Source organism: Cyrtonyx montezumae, unplaced genomic scaffold, assembly GCF_038088225.1.
Source record: "Cyrtonyx montezumae isolate F1298 unplaced genomic scaffold, pur_monq_1.0 scaffold_7, whole genome shotgun sequence".
NCBI classification, from domain to species: domain Eukaryota; kingdom Metazoa; phylum Chordata; class Aves; order Galliformes; family Odontophoridae; genus Cyrtonyx; species Cyrtonyx montezumae.
In genome coordinates, this window is record NW_027072078.1 from 1004055 (window position 1) to 1024768 (window position 20714).

The following is a 20714-nucleotide window of genomic DNA, read 5'->3' on the forward strand; positions in this document are numbered from 1 at the left end:
CCCTCCCTCCTTCCTTCCTTCCCTCCCTCCCTCCCTCCCTCCCTCCCCTCTTTCTCTCCTCCCTCCCTCCCTCCCTCCCTCCCTCCCTCCCTCCCTCCCTCCCTCCCCTCCCTCCTTCCCTCCCTCCCCTCCTTCCCTCCCCTCCTTCCCTCCCCTCCTTCCCTCCCTCCCTCCTTCCTTCCCTCCTTCCTTCCTTCCTTCCTTCCCTCCCTCCCTCCCTCCCTCCCTCCCTCCCTCCCTCCCTCCCTCCCTCCCTCCCTCCCTCCCTCCCTCCCTCCCTCCCTCCCTCCCTCCCTCCCTCCCCTCCTTCCCTCCCTCCCCTCCTTCCCTCCCCTCCTTCCCTCCCCTCCTTCCCTCCCTCCCTCCCTCCTTCCCTCCCTCCTTCCTTCCTTCCCTCCCTCCCTCCCTCCCTCCCTCCCTCCCTCCCTCCCTCCCTCCCTCCCTCCCTCCCTCCCTCCCTCCCTCCCCTCCTTCCCTCCTTCCCTCCTTCCCTCCTTCCTTCCCTCCCTCCTTCCTTCCCTCCTCCCTCCCTCCCTTCCCTCCTTCCTCCCTTCCCTCCTTCCTTCCCTCCTCCCTCCCTCCCTTCCTCCCTCCCTCCTTCCCTCCCTCCCTCCCTTCCTCCCTTCTCTCATGTTCCAGCTCTTGGAACCATTGCTAATGATAACTTGTTTTTACAAGTACATTAACAGCAAGAGGAGGGGCAAGGTAACTAATTACAGGACAAGAAGTTAAGTGTCATAAGTTGCACCAGGTGAGGTTCAGGTTGCACTTTAGGAAACATTTTTTCTCATAAGGACTGGTGATGTAGTGACATAGGATGCCCAGGGAGTGGTGGGGTCCCTGGAGGCATTCCAGAACCATGGAGATGTGGCACTGAGGGATGTGGTCAGTGGGCACAGTGTGGTGGGCTGGAGTTGGTCTTGGTGATCTTTGAAGTCTTTTACAACCAGAATGACTCTATGATTCATCAGGAGAGCTCAAGGAACAGGAATGCATGTAGGAACCAGAACCATAAGTGAGAATTTTACATCCCTGTCTCAAAGCACCTCGGCACAAGCAGGAATCACTCTGAAACATCAGGACGCTGAAGAATAGGCTTATGTGAGAGAAAAGGAACTTCATAGGATCACAGAGTAGGGATGGATTGGGTCGAAAAGAACCTGGAGGATAGTTCCTGCCACAGGAAGGGTTGCCAGCCACTAATTTTTGGATAGCCCTAAGAAGGGGCCATCCTTTTTCAGGGGCACTGCTGCAGCTCCAAATAGGAGGGTCATTTTTCCCCTTCAGCACCTTTAGTGAAAAGAGGTCCATCTTCTTGGAACAGAATTACCAGACAGCATACCCGATGTCTAAGCAAAGCACTCACCTTCTGGTAGACCAGCCTTGTATTCTCAGGCCACTTATTTTGCTTACTTTGCTGCTGTTTCCAAGCTATGTTGTGTCTGCAAGTACTAAACAAAGCTGCTTCTGGTCCTTCTTTTTCTGGAATCTTCTTCCTGCTTTAAGAGGGGAATCAAGATGGGCAGAGGCTTCTCTTTCTGTTCTCAGTGATATTTTTTATACACAACGCTTGCTTCTGTGTGGAGGTCTGTTCAGATAAGGTATCACTCCACTCATCTCTGACTTCTCTGTGGTTCCTTTACTTAATGCTCAGTGCTAGTGCATGATTATTCATTTTTCTCCTTTCAGTGGAACTGCAAATCTTCTGGAAAAGTTTGTGTACAGAATGGGCATGGGCATAGGTTAGCTGCTCATCCCCTATTTAGTTAACATATGTACAGTTATTGTTAACGCATTGTGTACTAAAAAAGCATTTAGCATCCAAATACATTTAAAAAGGAGGAATGGGTAATATGGGAAGATGAAGAGCAGAAAGAAAGAACAGAAAGAAAGAAAGAAGAAAGTATTTGATTCTGCAAATGCACAAAATTTGAAGTAAGGGAGTCAGTCAGCCATGACTGTCATTTTATATTCACCCTCTACTAGATATAAATATTATTTATAGTATGTGTAGTTGTTACTTTCTACACTGGGTATCTGCTCTTTTTTGCATCAAGGTTCCAACTGTCATATAAAACATAATCTTATGGTTTTAAATTACTAACAGCTGAGACAATTTTATGAGACTGGTATGGTTCTCTGGAAAAAATATCTGCTGTAATTTCTTCATGCACTGTCTGTCAGCAACTGCATCAACCCCTCGTGTGCTTGTGACATTATACGTTGGTTTCCAAGAGTTGTTTTCTAAATATGTTAAGAAGACCAATGGTGAAGACAAAACTGTTAAGTTCTTAGTGAAAGCAATGAGCACTGGTTTTCAAATATTTGTAAGTATGTGGCTGATAATCTCAGCATTGCAATGACTACAAACCAAACAATGGAATTTAGGCCTTTTTGTAGCTGTCATTTTCTGAAAATTCTTGCTTCCTAATTGAATTCATACATGCACAGGCAACGTGCTTGTATTCCATGCCCCAAACAGGCAAGCTCTACACTTCTGAGGTCTGGAGGTTGTAATTTTGATGTTTACCTTGCTCACTTCCATAAGAATATTAAGTTCCATAGTCCTGTGAATCCTGCTGACGAGTTTGTCTCCAGCCTTCACCAGTTTTCCCCTGTGTTTGAGTAGCAGGTCTGAAAGAGCATCTCCCCATGTTGGCTCATGAGCAGCCTCCATTCCACAGCTGACCCTCTTGTAGTTGTTATGCCCTCTCATTAGCTGGTGAAGTGGTCAAATTCAGACTTGAATAAGAGTCCTGTGTGAGTAAGGATTATTCCAAATACCTAAAGAAAACTTGATCCATCTGTTCTTCTTCATAAGGTACTCAGTAGCCAACACCTTTTACAACATCATCTATATATTTACGGGCACTGCTGTGCTTGTTTCACTGCCGAGGCAGCAATGACCTGTGAAACACGGTCACATAGGTGTAAAAAAGGTGCAGACCTGAGCAGCAGCCCTCACAGTGACTGATATTCTTGAATTGTGGTGAAATGAGCTACAAAAGGAAATCTTTTCAAAGGAAAAGCAAATGTTCACAGGATGCCACACTCTATCAGCATTTCCTGGGATTTAAGCCATTAAGCCAACTTCTCCAGGATGTTTAGAAAGTCATCATGAACACGTAAGTGCAATTTGAGGCTTTGCATACTTTTCCCTACTTTAAGATTCTGATGTTAACTTTGAAATGGCCCATGCTATTGCAGTTTTATATTTACTTAACACCCTGTTTTTACACACAGCATTTGCACACCCATAAAGTTTTGCTTGCTAATGCATAAAGAAGCACATACATCATTTCAATATGATATTTGGAAGAGGAGCAGCCAGAATGAGAAGTGGTGATTCCCCATCGTTCAGGTAGTCCCATACTGCATAAACTGCAGGGAAACCTACAGGACACACCCTTAACATCACCAGCATGGTATTGATGTGGTCCAACTTTTCTCTACAGGCATATTCTCTACAGTCAGCCTTTCTAAAATATCCCCATGGCTCGGCATTTCTTCCTGCTGGACAGATACGTCCATCTCTGTGGAACAGGCAATCAGTTATGTGGTAATGGGTCGCTAAGACAAGAAAGGACCAACTCAAATAGAACCTCAAAGTTCTGTCTTCCTGAAGACTCCAGTCAGCAGCCATGGCTTCCAGCTGTACATTTCTGAATTACTGGTTCTCCTGGCAGCTCTGCAACAGATGGAAGGGGCAGGAGGTTTCGGAAGAGCCCTGTGCAAAGGCACCGAGGGACTGTGGAAACATTCCCACTCGAGCTCCCCTTCTACTGAGACTCATTGAGCTCAACCATGTCAGTACTAGCTTAAGGGACGATGACCATAGTTCTCCTGGAAAAGCCACGTAGCAGGAAGAAAAAGATATATTTGAGTCCAGGAATGGGTGGACAGTGAGACTGAAGTCCTTTCTCCCAGAATAGTTTCCAATTTACCAGTTTCACAATCCACGCTTTCTGATAATTTCATCTCTTGCAGCACATTTTTCCATGAAGCCACTCGGGGTTGTTGAGTCTGAAGCCTTACTGAATTGTTGGGAAGAGCCTTTGCACAGTAAGGCAACTGCACTCCATCTTCCTGGCAGGACAGGACCCCAGAGAGACAGGAATGCCTCTGTGATCTACAGTATATGCTGGGTAATCCCAAGCTATCTTTATGTAGATTCCACGTGAGCTTTAGCTTGATAGACCGTGGTAATGAAAGAGTTAAAACACACAGTTTGTGTCTTTAGAGCTTCGTGGTGAAGTACTGCAAGAGCAGAATGACCCAGCTGCATTTGTTTTATTTTCTTGTAACCAGAGAAACAAGAAGGAAAAACTTGCAGTGGAGTTTCCATGAAATTAGGAGAAAAAAACCCACAGAGTTTATAGAGGAAAACTTATTCCTCTCCCCAGCCTTTTACCAGTGATGGTTCAAAAAATGTACATTTTTGAACTTAGTCACATCCCGTCCCACCCGAGGTCCTCAGCTCTATGTACAGACCCAAGAGATCTCATTTTCCTTTTTCTGACTATGAGCTTCTATCTAAACATTTGCTTTCTTTTTTTTTTCACTTCAGGAGCCTGGAGGTACTGCCTCACTGTGAAATGACTGCTCTGACTAAGGTTACAAATAAAATATAGACTTTCTCTGTTAGATTCAGCTGACCGTATGAATAATATTCCCCCAAGGCCTAGTCATTATATTGAGCCATAAATCTACTGGGGGACACTGTTTTGCAGTGAGTAATAGGCATAAATAGAAAGGAAAGGAATTAATTAGAGCCTTTTCGTGGGAAAAGAGGGGGATGAAGGGCTAAGATAGGAAAAAAAAAAGGTTTTGCTCTGAATGTAGGGGTACAACAGGGTGGGCTGTGGGCTGGCAGCAGGCTGGCCCTGGTCAGAGTGACTTCCCTCTGGAGCCTGGTGGGCTGGCAAGGACTCGTTAGGGCTCAGCAATGAGCTGATGGATTTGAAATGCTAATCTTGTCTAATCCCAGCTTTGTTTCTCTGTAACCACACTGTTCTGCTGCCCTTAGGTCTTAAATGAATGTTTCTAGTATCAACACTTCTGCAGAGCTGAATACTTGGGACAGTCCTGTAAAAAGGAACTAGAAAGCAAATATGCAAAAATCCTTGAAGGCAATGAGGGTTTGGTTTTTTTTAACTGACTTTAAGGATCTCTGGCTCAGGTCCTAAGAGGAAATCTGGCCTTCAACATTGCAACTTGTAGTTGAAGATACTCACCAAAAGGAAGGATTAAGTTTGGATTCTTGAAGAGCTTTAATCCTAACAGTCACACAGAGAACTGAACATGGCTGTCCTTGTTTGGGGGAGCTTCAGCACTCCGTGCAGTGCTGCAGCAGTGAGAAATGAGCCCAGCTCAATACTGAAGGCAGAAGGTCAGCATCATGCTGCTGGTGGTATGTCCTGAGAGAGGCACAGCCACTGAAAACCCTCTCCTTGAGTCCCTCCCTACCTGTACATTAGGCTTTGATTTTTATCTTGAAGAAGTTACAGGAAAACATAGTTCTCCCCTTCCAGAAATAGAAGATCTTCTGCATACAGACAGCAAGTAAGCCAAGAAGGGTTGAGAAGAGCAGCTGATTGATGCACACATCAGTCAGTGGAACTCAGCTGGAACCAGATGGGAATAAATGAACTTAGGCTGGAAGACTGTGCATTTCTGGAAGATGCACGAAGTCCTGGAGCTTGAGTTTCCATCGAGACCTTATTCATGACCTGATCGCGAGGCCAAAACTGCTGCAGGAACAGCTACTAATGAAGATATTTTGCAGCTAATTTGTGTCTTGCTAACAGGGTATGTCAGGAGATGTGCCTCCAACCAAAGCACAGGGAGCTCCGGGGCAGCCGCCCAGCAGCTGCTCCATGGCTGTGGAGTCATTCCACCTCTCGACAGCTCTGCTCTCCATGTACTTGATGTGAGTCCAGGGAACCCTCAGAGCTCCTGGCTTCCAGGCCCAGGTCACGTACAGCAGAGCAGGGTGCGTGTGCTGTTGGCAAGACATGTAACGTCTTCTCTTCCCCTACACACATACTCTGATTTTTAACATAAAACGTTAGAGGACTTTGGCCCTTTTGTAGCTACAGACTGAGAGTCAAGAGCTGCATAATTCTGTAATGAAGAGTCCTTTTAGCCAAATACAACATTGCAATTTAGCTCTCCTCTACTATCTGCAAACAGGCTGCTACTGGCAAGGAGAAAGAGGCTGGCATCAAGGGTTACAAAAATTCAATTGGAGTCCTATGCAGGCAAGAAATTTAACACAATTAGATACATCAGTGCTGAGACAAAGATTCTTCTGTGAGTCTTCCAAGGTCCTCCTACCTAGTAAAACTAAGGGACTGCATTATTAAATATGTTACTGAGACAAAAGCTCTAGCAATACAGAGATGCAGGGCAGCACTTGCCTCGTGGCAATTCCTTAAACAAACCCTAGAAATCAGGGCTGTGAGAAAGTTAGAACACTTATGCCAGGGATGAGGTGTATCCTTTTACCTGTTCAACTGTCTGTCTGTGTCCTCCATCGGAGCATTAATTTGAATCCAAATTTCAACATCAAACAATGTAATTTTGATCACACACTAGCAATAAAATACCATCTTGTGTTTAAACTACTTCTTATGACTGCCAGTGGAACTCAGATGTTAAGCTTCAGTCCAAATAGACTTGAGATTTTCCAGCCTCAGTGTGTGATAAACAAAATTAGCACCAGAGAGGTGGAAGTGCAGGCTTGCACTCACTGTCTTTGACATACAAATCCTTCCCCTCTCTTCTGCCCCTCATCCATCCAGACTCTGTCAGCCTCCACCTACAAAGAGAAAATTCACAGAGGGAACCATAATAAGCAAGTAATCATTTATCATTTGTTTCTTTAAAACTAATCTTCTTGGACCCAGAAACCAGCCTTTCACTTTCCATGAGGCTTTCCTTTGCATTGTTCTGGCATCCTGGAGGGTCCAGAAATGAAGTACCCGAGTGCCTTGGTAATACAGCAGAAAAAACCAGTTTACCTGCATTATGGACCAAGTTTTAGAGAAGACACAATGCAAATACTCTGTGTCTATCCTAAAAATGTGTGAGTGACTGTGCCAGAGTCACCAGTTTACTCTTAGGAAGAGTTCCAAGGTTTGACATTTGGACAGTCTGTTAGATCAAACGTGAGCATCCTTCCAAGCAGCCTGCTCATACCTGCACATCTCCCTGCCTCATGGATCAAGGCCCTCTCTGCTTACTAAAACTAAAAGGCACTTCTGTGATCAAGGTAAAGCTAGTCCACTTGTACAGAGGCATGAAGTTGCACCAGGAGGCAGGATGAAGGGTGGAAAGGGACTAGAAATGGGAAATAGGAAAGGAAGGGTTTGTGGAAGTCACTGGAAACCCTGTGGGGAAATCAGCCTCCCACGTTCCTTCTGGAGAATCCAGATAATTGGAGGCTGTGAGAGTGCTTTACAGAAACCCCCAGACCAGAGATGACTAAGTTCTCCAGGCCTCTCATCAGCCACACATGGATCTCATCAAGAGATGGCTGCTTTGGCTGGCGGGGAGCGGAAGTCTCCCTGGGGGAGGACTGGGGCCTGCCAGGGTCTGGCAGCAGGACACAGCAGAGAGTAGTTGGTTTTGGCAAAGTTTCTGCCAAGTTTCATCTCTTCCAACAAATGTCGAGCTTGTCTCTGGTCTAGGGTTTTGCTTGTCGAACCTCTTGGTGTATGATGCACCAGATCCACGTTTGCTGCTCCATAGCTGTGGTTGGTGTAGGTCTTGCAGGCACCACAGAAACCTGTGTGCACTCTTCCCACGAGCAGTGGGAGCAATGGATGTTATGAGCACACCAGACAGGACCTGAACATGTGTTAGAGCCTGGCTTTGCTGCATCTGAGCTGCTAAGGTCAGTGAGGTCACCATTTCAGTACGCCTCTGACTGACAAGTCCTGCTCACAAGAGGAACTTCTTTCCGGAGCCACTGTCAGCTTTCATGCAGGCTGAAGTCCACGTTCCATGGAAACATACTTAAAAGACAGCATTTGAATATACAAGAATTACAAACTCCTTCACTATCATCACAGCTTGAACTTCTAATCACCATTACTTCTATGCTTCCTTCCAGACAACATGGCTGGCAGGGTAATAGCACTCAGGAAAAGAATAGTCCTCACCCTAGAAAATACCAGAATTGAAAAGATTGAAGATATGTGACAATCTTCATCCCTTGTCCCTGTGGAGCAGGGAAAAAGAGCTCCATCGACTAACAGACTTCATCCCTTGCCTGTGCAGAACAGGAAAGCCTTTTGAACATTCACTACTTACAGCCTCAGTGTTGTCCCTCCATGGGTGGACATGGATGCCCCTGGATGTGATGTTGGTCCCAGCTCTATGCCTCTAGGTCTTGGAGTAGGATTCATCCCAGGTCTGCCCAATCTCCTTTGCATCCTGGGAGAGAGCTATGGGGTGTCCCCCAGCTCTGTGCATTGCTCATGTTCTTATCCCTGCCCGAGTGAAGAAAGATGAGCTCTTGAGAATGGGATAATGCACCCAGCCTCTGCCTCCCTGCACATGGGGTGAAGAATGCAACATCCTGACATGATGATTTTAAATGGCTCCCATCTTCTCTTCAAGCATGGCCAGAAGTTCATCAGTAGGTCCAGACAATAGTAACATGTTTGTTCTTCCCACCGAGGTGTTGATCACCACCAGGGCTCTTCTGGTTATAGGAGTTAAATGCTCTGACTGTGGAGGAATCTGCTCTGGCAGAGATTAGGTTCTTTGGCTGGAAAATCAATTCTCTGTTTTCAAAAGGTTTCTCCAGAAATCACATTTTTGTACAGAATGCCTAGAACTGAGCCAAACATTTGGTAGGAAACATTCCAGACATGGAGGGGTTATCCACGATCTGCTGAAGAGCGGGAAGAGGCAGCTGCCAGCCTGCTCCAGTCCTTGCACCATTCTTGCCTCACACCAAGCCATACCTGGCAGTTCAGCCCAGGTTTCACTTACGTACAGTCTTCATTTCTGAAAGTACCATGGAGCTGGAGTTAAAAACATTGGATTTTCAACAAGACAGGCTGTGGGAGGACATGAGGGTGCTATATGCACTTTGCATAGGGATGCTACTGCTTCTTCCTCAGGGCCCAAGACACATTCAGAGCAACATGCTGGCAGCAGGCATATCCTGTCTCCAGCTCACATCATGACTCCATTTTATCTGCCCTAAAGCTCTTCCTAAGTCAGGAATGCTATTTCCGCTTACACTGTAAACCTGCACATCTGTAACCCATGGAGGAAACCTGGATCCCACATGTTGTGTCCCTCTGTAAGCGTATCTTGTAGTCCTGGAGGCCAGCAGGGAGCATTCAGGGTTTCTCCCTGATCCCCTCTTGGATGCTGTTGCACGCAGTCCCAAGGGTCACCAGCACTGCTGAAAGGACTGGGCATGGCCCCTGACTGTGGTTGGTGGCCAGAGAGGACCAGTATGTCAAATGGCTGCTGCCGTTTCCTTCAGCATCATCTCTGAGCCCTGGGCAAGGAAAATACTGATAACCAAATGACATCTGTGCTCCCGTCATTAGATAGCACAGCATCTTCTGGCCAGAATGATCCCTACTCAGTCCTTGAGCATCCTGGGTGGTGTGCTCCCATAAGAGATATCTTAGACACATGGAGTGAATCGACAGGACTGGTTTCTTCTGATGTAAATCTTATGGCCTTCCCCTTTGGAGGCTTTCCATCTGCGTGGTGATTGGAGGCAAAGGGAAATAAGAATCCCAGCCATAAATGGAAACATTTGCAAGGAGTGGGCTAAGATCAGCTGCCAAGTTAGTTACTGCAGTATGACTAAGCAGCAAAATCAGCACAAGGTACTGTATTGCCTGTAAGCTACTGCTCTTTCATATAGATGAAAACCATGTGGCTCCCCCAGGTTTCATCATACCCAGAATGTGGTGACCAGAACCACAGTGGGCAGTGGAGTCCCCAGGCTCTGGGTGCTCTACAGCAGTGGTACTCTCAAATCCGGCAGGATTACCTGAGATAAGAAGTCAGGAGTGATTTCAGAGATCGTAAACCTTACTCTGAGACCTCATCTCTACTTCCTGAGCACCTTCCGAGCCAAGGTCGTGCAGTGAAGGGGAGAAAGAAGTTCCCACTTACACTCTCCTCTGCCTCATGTAATGCCTCTTTGGATGGCAGAAATTGTTATTACCCTGGAAACCTAGTGGGAGGCAGAACAGAAATGGGGACCAACAGCATCACAGCAGCATGGTTGAGTCTACCACCTCTGCTCAAGCGGAGTGACATAGAATAGGAGAGATGCTCCTGTCCCTTTGTTGGACTTTCTCTAGTAACTCCATTTCTCTCTTGCCCTGGGACATAGACCCAGCTTTGGCAGAAGCCGTCCGGGTTTGGAGAGATGAACAAAAATATTCAGACTGGAAAATTATCAATTTAACAAGAGTTCCTTGCAACGCTGTATTAAATTCACTTGCTTACTAAATTTCTCCTAACATTCCAATAAAACTATCAGGCTCTTATTCACTGATTGTATATAATCTTTTAAAGAAGACGATATTTCAAATATTTAAGCAGAATAAGGACTTTCTGGACTTTTATAATGCAAATATTCTGAGAAATAGGTGTGAAGTAGTACATCTATTGTCATTAATGCAACACATAGCAATCAATAGTTCAAGAGCAATAAGGAAACCGTATTTGTGGGTCAACTGCACAGTGAACATGTGCTTCTAATTTGGTTCTCAAAATCAATTGAGTGCAAAGAACTGGAGCACGCAGCTTTGATTCAACTATCTGAGCTCATGGAAAATCTGTTCAGAGAAGTACATGGTAACACTTCGGCAAAGATGGATGGCAGTGCCTGTTTATGACCATAAGTAGCTTCTGAAATAGCTGTGATCTGTTATGGGCCAGTTTATCACCCTGAAATGTCTGAAAGAGTAGCTCAGGAATTTTTAGAAACCTGACATGATCTTTTCTGTGATCTATGATCTGTATTATAGTTTCTCATGCTTAATTGCCTTCTTTTGTAAATTCCCTTCCTGACACCAAAATGGATATGGAAAAGCTGGTAAGTCAGTGTACTTAGTGCTTTCACTGCTTGCATGGTACCAGACAAATGAAGGCTACCAGAGCACCTGGGCAGCAGCCCATCATCAGCTGAGCAACACAGCTTGGGAGATGTGGCAATGCTAACAACACAGACTCATTACTCACTTGTGCAGCATTTACCAACGGGGTAGATTTTTGGTGATGCCTTGCTACATGCAAGTACGAGAGGTAATGGTCTTAAGCTGCACTAGTTGCTCTCAGATTGGATATTAGGAAGAAATTCTTAGAGAAAGTGGTGATGCAGTGGCACAGCTGCCCAGGGAGGTGCAGGTGTCCCCATCCCTGGAGGTGCTCAAGAACTGTAGAGATGTGACACTGAGGGACGTGGTCAGTAAGCACTGTGGGGGTGGGTTGGTGGTTGGACTTGGTGGTTTGAATGGTCTTTTCCACCTTAATGATTCTGAGATTTGGTGATTCATGAGCCAGACCCTGCGTACATAAAGTGTTTTGGGAACCAGAATTGTCAGGAAATCCCAAATCCCTTCGTGACAATCCAGAGAGAAGCAACTCCACTTGAATTGGACAGCAACAAGTTCCCAGTGCCTGAATGCTTGCAAATGATCTGGCCAGACCACTGGCTTGCATAGCAAAGGGGACAGCGTGGGTTGGATTGTGAGACATCAACTGAAACTGGAAACCACGGACACTCTCCGCCAGCTCACACAGCTCTCGCAAGCTCAGAGCACGCTGTGTCTCCAAGCAGTGCTGCATGCAGCCCTCCTGTACTGCAATTAGCCATGGGGAGGGACCTATGAGACCCATGGGTGCTGCACAGAAAAGTTGTGACACTAGCACCAATGTCCTGCACAAGCCAGCCTGATGCTTTCATTCTCAGCAGAATGGCTCAAGGGAGGAGCTGGCCATTTGTCCTGTGGAGTCCTATGTAGTGACGTGCACCATGAATAGGGCAGTGGGGAGGAGGTGGATGTAGGCCACAAAGCTTTTGGTGAAGCACACCGGCTCTGCAGAGTGATGCTGTCAGCAGCAGGACCCCAAAACAATGCTGGGCTGTCCTACTGGGTTGTGCTGGGCCTCAGTGCAGCAATCCACCACGTGCTCTCATTTCCCTGTGCCAGACCCCTTTTGACACACTTTTCAAAGGAGATGTAGAGAGACAGATGAAAGGCAGCCAGGGCTGCGCCTGGGTAAGTGCATGCCCAGAAAAGCCACACTGCTGCTGATGGCCTCATCCCTATCCAGGCTTGTGTGCCCCAGAGAACTGACAGAGCAACGAGTTGCTTTTACAGGTTGCCTTTGAAAAATCTCAAGTGCTTCAGAATCCGTGGAAAATATCATATGCAATTGTGTTTAGCTCTCACACATGTTGAACGAGACATAATGTTATGGGATAATTTTAACACCAGAGGTACTATCACAAACCTCAAATCCTCAGAAACACTCTGGGCTTAATTTCCTACTTATGCTGAAATACGTGTGACTCAGAGGCAGCAGCAGCTAGCACTTGGAGGCTGCTGAGGGCTTGCATTCTTTAGAGAGAGGGATTTGTGGGGATTTCAGAAGCTATAGACAAGCACTTTGAGTTAATATCTGTGTTTATGAAGGTCTGAACTGCTGACTAGAACTGAGCCAGGAAACACCAGCCAGGGCCTGACAGAGATGCTGTTTCTGCAGGCTTTTGGAGCAGTGAGGAACTGTGTTCTAGGAGCTCACATGGCATGCTTATTACTGCACTCTTTGCTTTTTCCTAAGCCATGAAAAATGCCTGTTGGATGGTACTGGATTTGATTGTTGCAGCAGAAGAAAAGGGGGACATGAGGAAACCCTTAGGAGCACACTTCAGGTCTGTTACAACAGTTTTGTGCTATGCAGAAAGCTCTCCTTGCAGAATCAGGGTGCTCCATACCCACCTTGTCTTCAGTCTGTCCCTTTTCTATCCCTCTCTGGGGCAGAAGCAGCACAGGCAAAGGGTGGTGAAGGCTCCCCTCTTGCCTGCAAAATCTGTTGCAAGATGGATCTTGAAACTGGTGGCTGACCCTCCCACACAGCACAGAATGGAGCATCTGAGGTCTGATTTAAAGGAGGATTGGTTCAGTCTGGCTGCAACAGATGTGTATGTGCCATCACAGAAAGTCCTTTCTGGTTTACATCAGCATCTGGGGGTTGAGACCCGCATAGGATTTAATCCTCCAGCCATATCACAGGCAAAGCTTTATTTTTGGAAAGCTGAAAAAACACCAAAGAGCCATTAGCCCCATATATAGGGCAGGAGGGATTAACAACAAGACTACCAGCTTCCAGCAGCTGTCAACCTAGCAATCAACGGAGAACCACCTCAGGCAAAGAGAGAACAGTAGCAGCAGCAGAGACAACCCTGAGATCACCCCAAGAAAGGACACACATCTGTGTCACTGTGCACATCTGTGTGATGCAGACACATTCCTGTGCATACGAGTGCGTGGTCTGGCAGAACATCCTTCCTCTTCAGCTCAGTTCTGTGGAAAGACACCATTTATTTGCTCTTGTCGAGGATCTGCTGGTCTTATCCCTGAGAGAAGGAACACTCATTGTAATTTTCCAGGATACCAGCTCAGTTGTCAGCTTTCAGCTTAGAAAAGGATTTGATGCTGGCTGTCAAAAACTTGTTACTGAAGATGGATAACTCTGAGTGCAGCCTACTGATCCACATGTAAACCAGGGACTGCCTCCCATGGCTTTTTTGGGCCAGTTAATTATTTTAATGCTGCCTGTATAAAGACATCTTGTGCCTCAGACCCACTCTAGTCTCTAGGACAACGGTGCAAAACAAACGTCTCAAGGCTCTCATCTTTCCTTGCCAGAAGTCTAGTTTGGGATACTGAGCCACTACAGAGGGGCTTGGAAAGTCTTTGTCCTTCCCCTGACAGGACTGCAGGAGCAGTCAGGATGTGATAGAACTGACTGACATGCAATTGTTTTTTTTCAATAGATGTGTCAGAATTAAATAACAGAATCACAGAATCTTAGAATTGTTAGTTGTAAGGGACTCTTAAAGGTCATTTAGTCCAACTCCCCTGCAATGAGCAGGGACAGCTAGATTAGGATGCCCAGAGCTTGACCCAGCATGGCTTTGAAATTCTCCGGGGATGAGGCATCCACTACTTCTCTAGGTAACCCATGCCTGAGCCTCACTCACTGTAAGAGACTTCTTCCTACATCTCCCCTCTTTAAGTCTGAAGCTGTTTCCCCTCCTTTATCAACACAGACCCTGCTAAAGAGTCTGTCCCCTTCTTTCCTGTAGCTCCCTTTTAGGTACTGACAGGTTGCTCCCAGGTCACCTTGCAGCCTTCTCATCTCTGGGTCGCACAGCCCCAGCTCTCTCAGCCTGTCCTCATAGGAAAGATGTTCCATCCCTTGGAGCACTTTTGTCTCCTTCTTCTGGATGTGCTCCAATAGGTCCATGTCTGTCCTGTCCTGAGCACTCCCCATCTGGACACAGTGCTCCAGGTGAGGTCTCACAGCGCAGAGCAGAGGGGCAGATCCCCTCCATTCACCCTGCTGACCACACTGCTTTTGATGCAGTCCAGAGTACAGTTGGCTTTCTGGGCTGTGAGGGCACAGTGCTGGCTCACGTCCTGCTGCCATCCACAAGGTCTTTTTCTGCAGGGCTGCACTCGATCTTTTATCCCCCATCTTGTAAGGGTAGTGGGGGTTGCCTTGACCCAGGTGCAAGACCTTGCATTTGAATTTATTGAACCTCCTGAGGTTCACCTGGGCCCACTGCTCAGCCTGTCTATGTCCCCCTGGATGGCATCCCATCCCACTGGTATGTCGACCATGCCCTACAGCTTGGTGTCATCAGCAAACTTGCTGAAGGTGCATTCAACCCCACTGTCAGTGTCATTGATGAAGATAACGAAGAGTATCAATAGCAGCACTGACCCTGAGGGATACCACTCATCCATCACCAGACTCCAGCTGGACACTGAGGCATTGGTCACCACTCCCTGGGTGCAAACAACCAGTTCCTCAACCATCACGCACTCCTGATGTCAAACTCACATATTTCCAATTTGGAGAGAAGGATGCTGCAGGGTTCCTGCCTTCCATGTACCATAGCATAGCTTCCAGGAGGATCTGCTCTGTGATCTTTCCCAGCACAGAGGTGAGACTGGCATGCAATTAACCCATGGACCAACCACAAAAGAGAACTTGTCCATACAGACTCTCAGCAACACATGGAAACAGCCCCAGGCAGCCCCAGAAGCAAAGAGGAGGGAAACCCTACCACCATGAGTCTCCTTACCAGCTCAGAGTTTTTCATTGAGGCATTAGCTGTGATTTGGCCACTCAACTGAAAATAAAGCTTTTAGGCAAACTGGTAAGCCCGTGGCTCTTCTAGAACTGCTACAGTGGATGCTCTGTGTGGTGAAGTTGTACAATGATATAGGAAAAGTGGTCCTAGAAATTTCCCATTTTTCCCTACTAGAAAACTTCTTCTAATTTCTTGCAAATATTGGGAGGTTTCTTTGTTGTCTGCATCCGACGTGTCTGGGAAGATGAAGGACCTTCACTTTCTGCTCATTCCAAGTAGTTGATTCAAACTGTCATGACCACCCACACCAACTCATCTTATACCAGTTAAAGTTTGTGTTGTTCACACTCTTGAAGAATCTGTTGCTGGGGAATCTGAAGACACATTGCAAGAGGTGCCTCCTAATGATGAGAGGACTTGATCTCTGATTTTGATTTTTTTGGGGGACAATTTCATTGCTTAGAACAAATTCAGGACTAAGACTCTTTGTTGCCAGCCCAAGACTAAAATCATATGTCAATATGTTGGAATTTCCTGCAGGTTGGAAATACTGTTTATTTTCTCCCTCACCTCTTCCTGGTATCACCCCACCAGCCTGACTATCACAGCATCACAGCAACAGGACAGACAAAAAACATGTTTGGATGAGCAGGAAGAAGTCTCTAGGGCTGGTGTCTGGCATAAGGAGACACCTTCATGTGAGTACTTGTGTCACATTTCAGAGGATGGAGAAGTTGTAGGCTTGCAGGAGTCATGATTTCAGGTGAATTCCAGAGTAGAATAGACAGAATTGACCCAGAAGTTCTGCTTCATCAGAAAGAGGACCCATAAAACAGTACAGCAGCTATACATCCGCACAGGACTTCTGCTGTATCAAAAAAGAAAAAAAGAGAGACTCAGCTGCATTTCAGTTTTGATGCTCGTCCAAAGGAGTGTCCAAAGCAGGTTTCTTGGCTCCAGTACATGGTCAGAGGGCAGGACAGTCTGTGCCTGTATTACAGATGAAGAACTGTAACATGAAAGACTCCTCTACCCTGAATATGCATTAACTCGTCTTACTTCAAGAAACAGTTTGTCTTCCAAGACTTTTGGACTCACTCAGGAGAAGTGCTGTAATGAAAAATTGTCCAGAAAAGAATAAAAAATCTCTCCAGATGTATAACAGAGGTAGAATGTGTCTGCATTGCCTACGGCTTCTGCTATTTCCTTCTTTTTCCCTTTTAATATATTACTATCAAGAAGAGATTCCCCAGCTGTGTTTTGCGTTTGATTCAATGCCTTGCATGTTAAACTCCAACATTTGCAGAGGGATGAAGGACAAAGGAGAACAGTGTTTTCTGTGTGTTTCTGCTACGATGGATGGGATGGGAAGAAAAGTTCTGCTGAGATGATGGGCCAGTGGGCATTTCATGTGGATGTGCTGAGCTGTGTGTTTCAGTCTCCACTGGAAAGACCGTGTAGCGGTCTCAGTGTGCTTTACAGGTGGTTTGAAGGCTCTTAGGTCTCCAGAAGTCCCTCTCAGAAGGTCCTGTGTTGGGGTCAGGCTGATGGCGCTGGCTGTCCCCTTGACCTGACCTCTGTGTTCAAATTCAAATTCAATTTCAAGTCTTGAAGTCAATGCACACGAACCTCCCCTGTAAGCACCTCTCTAGTTTCCATATGGCCCTGGCTGTCCCTGTGACGAGGATGGGCCTCTGGTTGGTTGTGTCATGCTCCATTTCCAGGAGCTGGACTGGCTTGGAGTCAAAATGATAAAAACTTGTCCCTGTGACACCTCAGATTCATAGCATCTCTTAGCAGAAGTGAGGACTTCAGTGGAATCATAGAATCACAGAAAGGCTTGGGTTGGAAGGAGCCTTAAAGGCCATCCATTTCCAACGCCCCTACTGTGGGATGGTTGCTTCCTTTTGGATCAGGGTTAGCAGGTGGATGAAGGCATGCAGTTGCATACCAAGCTGCAAGCAAGAACAGTTGTCACTAGGTGGACTGAGAAGTTTAACAGTGGCTCAAGTTTTGCCAGAATTGATTTAATTGTCTTAATAACTCCTTTTCCAACCTTTGGTTTGTGAACTGATTTTCCTCACTCCCAAAGAGTAAGAAAGAGTTTAAATGAAGAGGAAAGACAACGAAATAGAAAATGAACAGCAACAGTTACTCTCTTTGGAGATATGTCGACAGTCCTTGGAGTCCTCTCTTAGCTTCTTGAGAGGTAACTGCTGGGCCACTTGGCTGCAGCTTCCCTCCTGCCACGTGCCCTCCGGAGCCTTTCATTGCCACACATCCCAAGAGAGTTGCTCCTGCCTCCTAGGAGTGATGCAGGAATTAGGCAACATATTCCTTTTGCAAGAAAGTAGGGAAAGCATACACTGTGGACCCAGCTCTCCTGGAAGACGGTGAGGTCATATTTCGAGAGGAAAAACCATGGCAGTGTTTGCTAGCTGCCTGTAAGCTTGGCTAAAGTCTACCGTGTAAGACACTATGAAGTACGTGTCCAAGAATGTATTGTTTATCTAATTATTGCCTCTCAGCCTAATCAGAACACAACAAGCAAATAATTCCCTTTAGTTACAGATACTTACAATCCAGATGACTTATTTCTCAATGGGAATAAGTAAAACTATGATATGCACATCTCCCAGACGTGTATACCATGACATGTGCCTGTGTCCTATGCGTTGTTATGGGGGGCCACCAGCTTCTGAGGTCCTGTACCTGAAGATGTCCAGTGATGACAATGTGTGTGTGGTGGGTTTATATTCCTGCACAGTTCTGAGTCCACTCAGAAATTCTTCTGTGTGTAACCCCATATTTCATTAAGGGTTTCAGTCTTTTCCACTGCAGTTTGCCCACAAGCTTAGAAGGAAAAGAACCATGCAATTGGACAAAAACAAAGTAAAACTTAAGCTAAAACACATTTAGGAATAATATAGTTAAAACAAACCCCAAACCACAGGATAAGAAAAAGGCATTTGAGCATTCACTTATTTTGCTAGAGGCCAGCTCCTCTGCTCCCTACACACATCACCGGCACAGGAAAAAGTAATACTGAATGCACTATTCAAAAGTATCCTAGACCAGATATTTATTGTGATACAGCTTGATGTCTTGCACTAATGTCATCAACAGCAATGTGTCTGAGCTTTAGAGTTTGAAGCTGTGCGATGAGTTACCCTGTCAGGCCTGTGAGATGTTGCCAGACCACCAACAGCGAGGAAAGAGCTGAGCCCAGGTAGAAGAGGAATCTTTCACAAGTGCTATCAGCAACAGCAATAAAACTCTTGTGCAGATAGCTGCACAGACTTCAAGTCAGCTTTGTAAAGCAAGGGGATCCTTTACTCATCACCAGAAGTAACACATTTCCAACCTCCCCATGCTTACTCCCTCTCCTGGGGCTCCCTGTGGTTCAAGGTTTCCCATGGACCAGGGAAGCTGCTGCCGCTGTGCGGTTCATCACCACCGTGTCCTGTGGTCCCATGCCATCCAGAATAGTGCCTCTGAGGAAAGGAGTTGCCCCAGACTGCTGCGTTGCTGTTATTTTTGCTTGTTCCTTGTAGGGTACGTATTCTAGGAGCCCCAACAGCCTCAGTGATGTCCCCCTCCTCAAGACATCAACTTCCGTGAATCAGCATTGTCTCAAATGAGGAGAGTTTACCCAGAGGAAAACACAGAAATATGGCCCAAATTCTGTCATAGTTACATAAATCCCTTGCTGAACATCTGGAGAACATCAAAGTTTAACAAAGCAGGCCTGCAGGCAGAGGCATTTTTGACCTTCCCTGTAATGGAAGCATAAAAACGGAGACTGAAAGAATGGGAGTAAATAGAAACAGAAATGGAAGACAAAGTAGGCCTAGCACGCGAGGGCCAACTTAGTCTCAAACGCTTCACAAAGACTCCTGCAGTCCCATCTGGTCAGCACACAAGCTTGGGGAGAGACAAGGCAATGCACATCTACATTGCATGCTGGTACTGCTGAGAAGCTGCTGCTGGCCCCTGCTTCCTGGGGAAGTCATCTTCCCATCAGGTCCTTTTTAAAATGGTGCATCTTCTGGGAAAATGGCAGCTTACAGAAAATGTTCAGTTTTCCCCATGGGAAAATCAATAAATGCTTCAAAACTGAGGCTTGGAAACAGAAGCAGCCAGTGTTTGTCGGTTTGGGATTTTCATCCTCTTTTAATAAAAGGGGAGAAGCAAGAGCGTGGTTGAGGAGGGAAAAAAAGTTCATGGAAACGGGAAAAATTGTGTCTTTCATATGTCCCAAGGGGCAGAGGGGGGTACAAAGTCTGCATGAGCCCCCAGGAGCAGGTTGAGCACCCCTCAGGACAGCAGTAGCCCTGTCCCCTTCCCCATTGCCTGCAGCCTGCTGGCTGCTGCTCCAGCTGGAGGCGTGGGGCATGTGTTTTCCATTAGTGCAGGGAGGGAGCCCGGGGGGGCAAGACCTTTCCCAGCTTCCAGCTCCACTCCTGCTGCTTGTTGCCTAGCAGGAGTAGTGGAGTTGGCTCCTGCCCACCCCTCTGCTCTGCCCACCCCACCATGGCAAGCTCAGTGCTGGCAGTGGTTGGGTAATCCTGTGGTTTGTGCTCTGCTCCCCTCTTTCACCAATGAATCATGCAGGTCCTTAAGAAATACTTCTTGGCTGTAACAATAGTGATCTTTATTAGGCACAGACATGAAGGTTTTTTTCCTAGGGCTCTGTGGAGAGGACAGAAGGACATCTGATAGGAACACCCCTGGAAGGAGGACACCGTGCATAATGAAACCACTTCTGGAGCCTCTTCAGAGGCGCTCCTCAGAGTTTCCAGCTGTGAGTGAGGTGTCCCCAGCACTGCCAGCCTGCCCTCTCACCCCAGCTGAGATGCTTGGCCAAAAGAGATCATGACTACAAGGAGAACGTGAGATGAGGGAGGGAGTGAGGCGGTGCCTCTCCTCCATAGAAACACCATATAAATGGGCAACAACGCCTGAGGATCAAGTGATGTTGGGTGCATGCAAAGTGAAAGGTCACAGCAAGCCCCCAGGACATGCAGCCATTCCCAGAGACAGGTGTCTTTTAGAGCTGCCTTAGGCTGTAAAATAAATGTCCAGGGAACATCCAGCCTGGTAAAGCTGGATGAATTGTTTGCTACCTCCTCCACAAGCCCTGCCAGTAGAGTACTCATCTCCCCAGGAAGTGGCACACTGAGGGTAGACACCAGACACAAGGAGAAAGCAAGCACAACTCACTTCACCTGATGTCCTCCGTCTCTCTGCACTAGTGAGGACTGGGCTTCTGGGACAACAGCACCTGGCTCTGCAGTTTAGGAGCAGGCTGTGAGATGTTGGAAAAGATTGCAAG

General features: G+C 46.6%; 1 protein-coding gene across 1 annotated transcript in view; it reads left to right on the forward strand.

Annotated features, from left to right (window-relative positions):
- MCM3AP (minichromosome maintenance complex component 3 associated protein) overlaps positions 1-17353 on the forward strand; it is a 102283-nt gene extending 84930 nt beyond the window's left edge. The window contains exon 26 of the mRNA XM_065750731.1: positions 17342-17353. The gene's annotated coding sequence lies outside the window, so the exon portion shown is untranslated. The remainder of the gene's footprint in view (positions 1-17341) is intronic.
- Positions 17354-20714: the final 3361 nt, after the last annotated feature.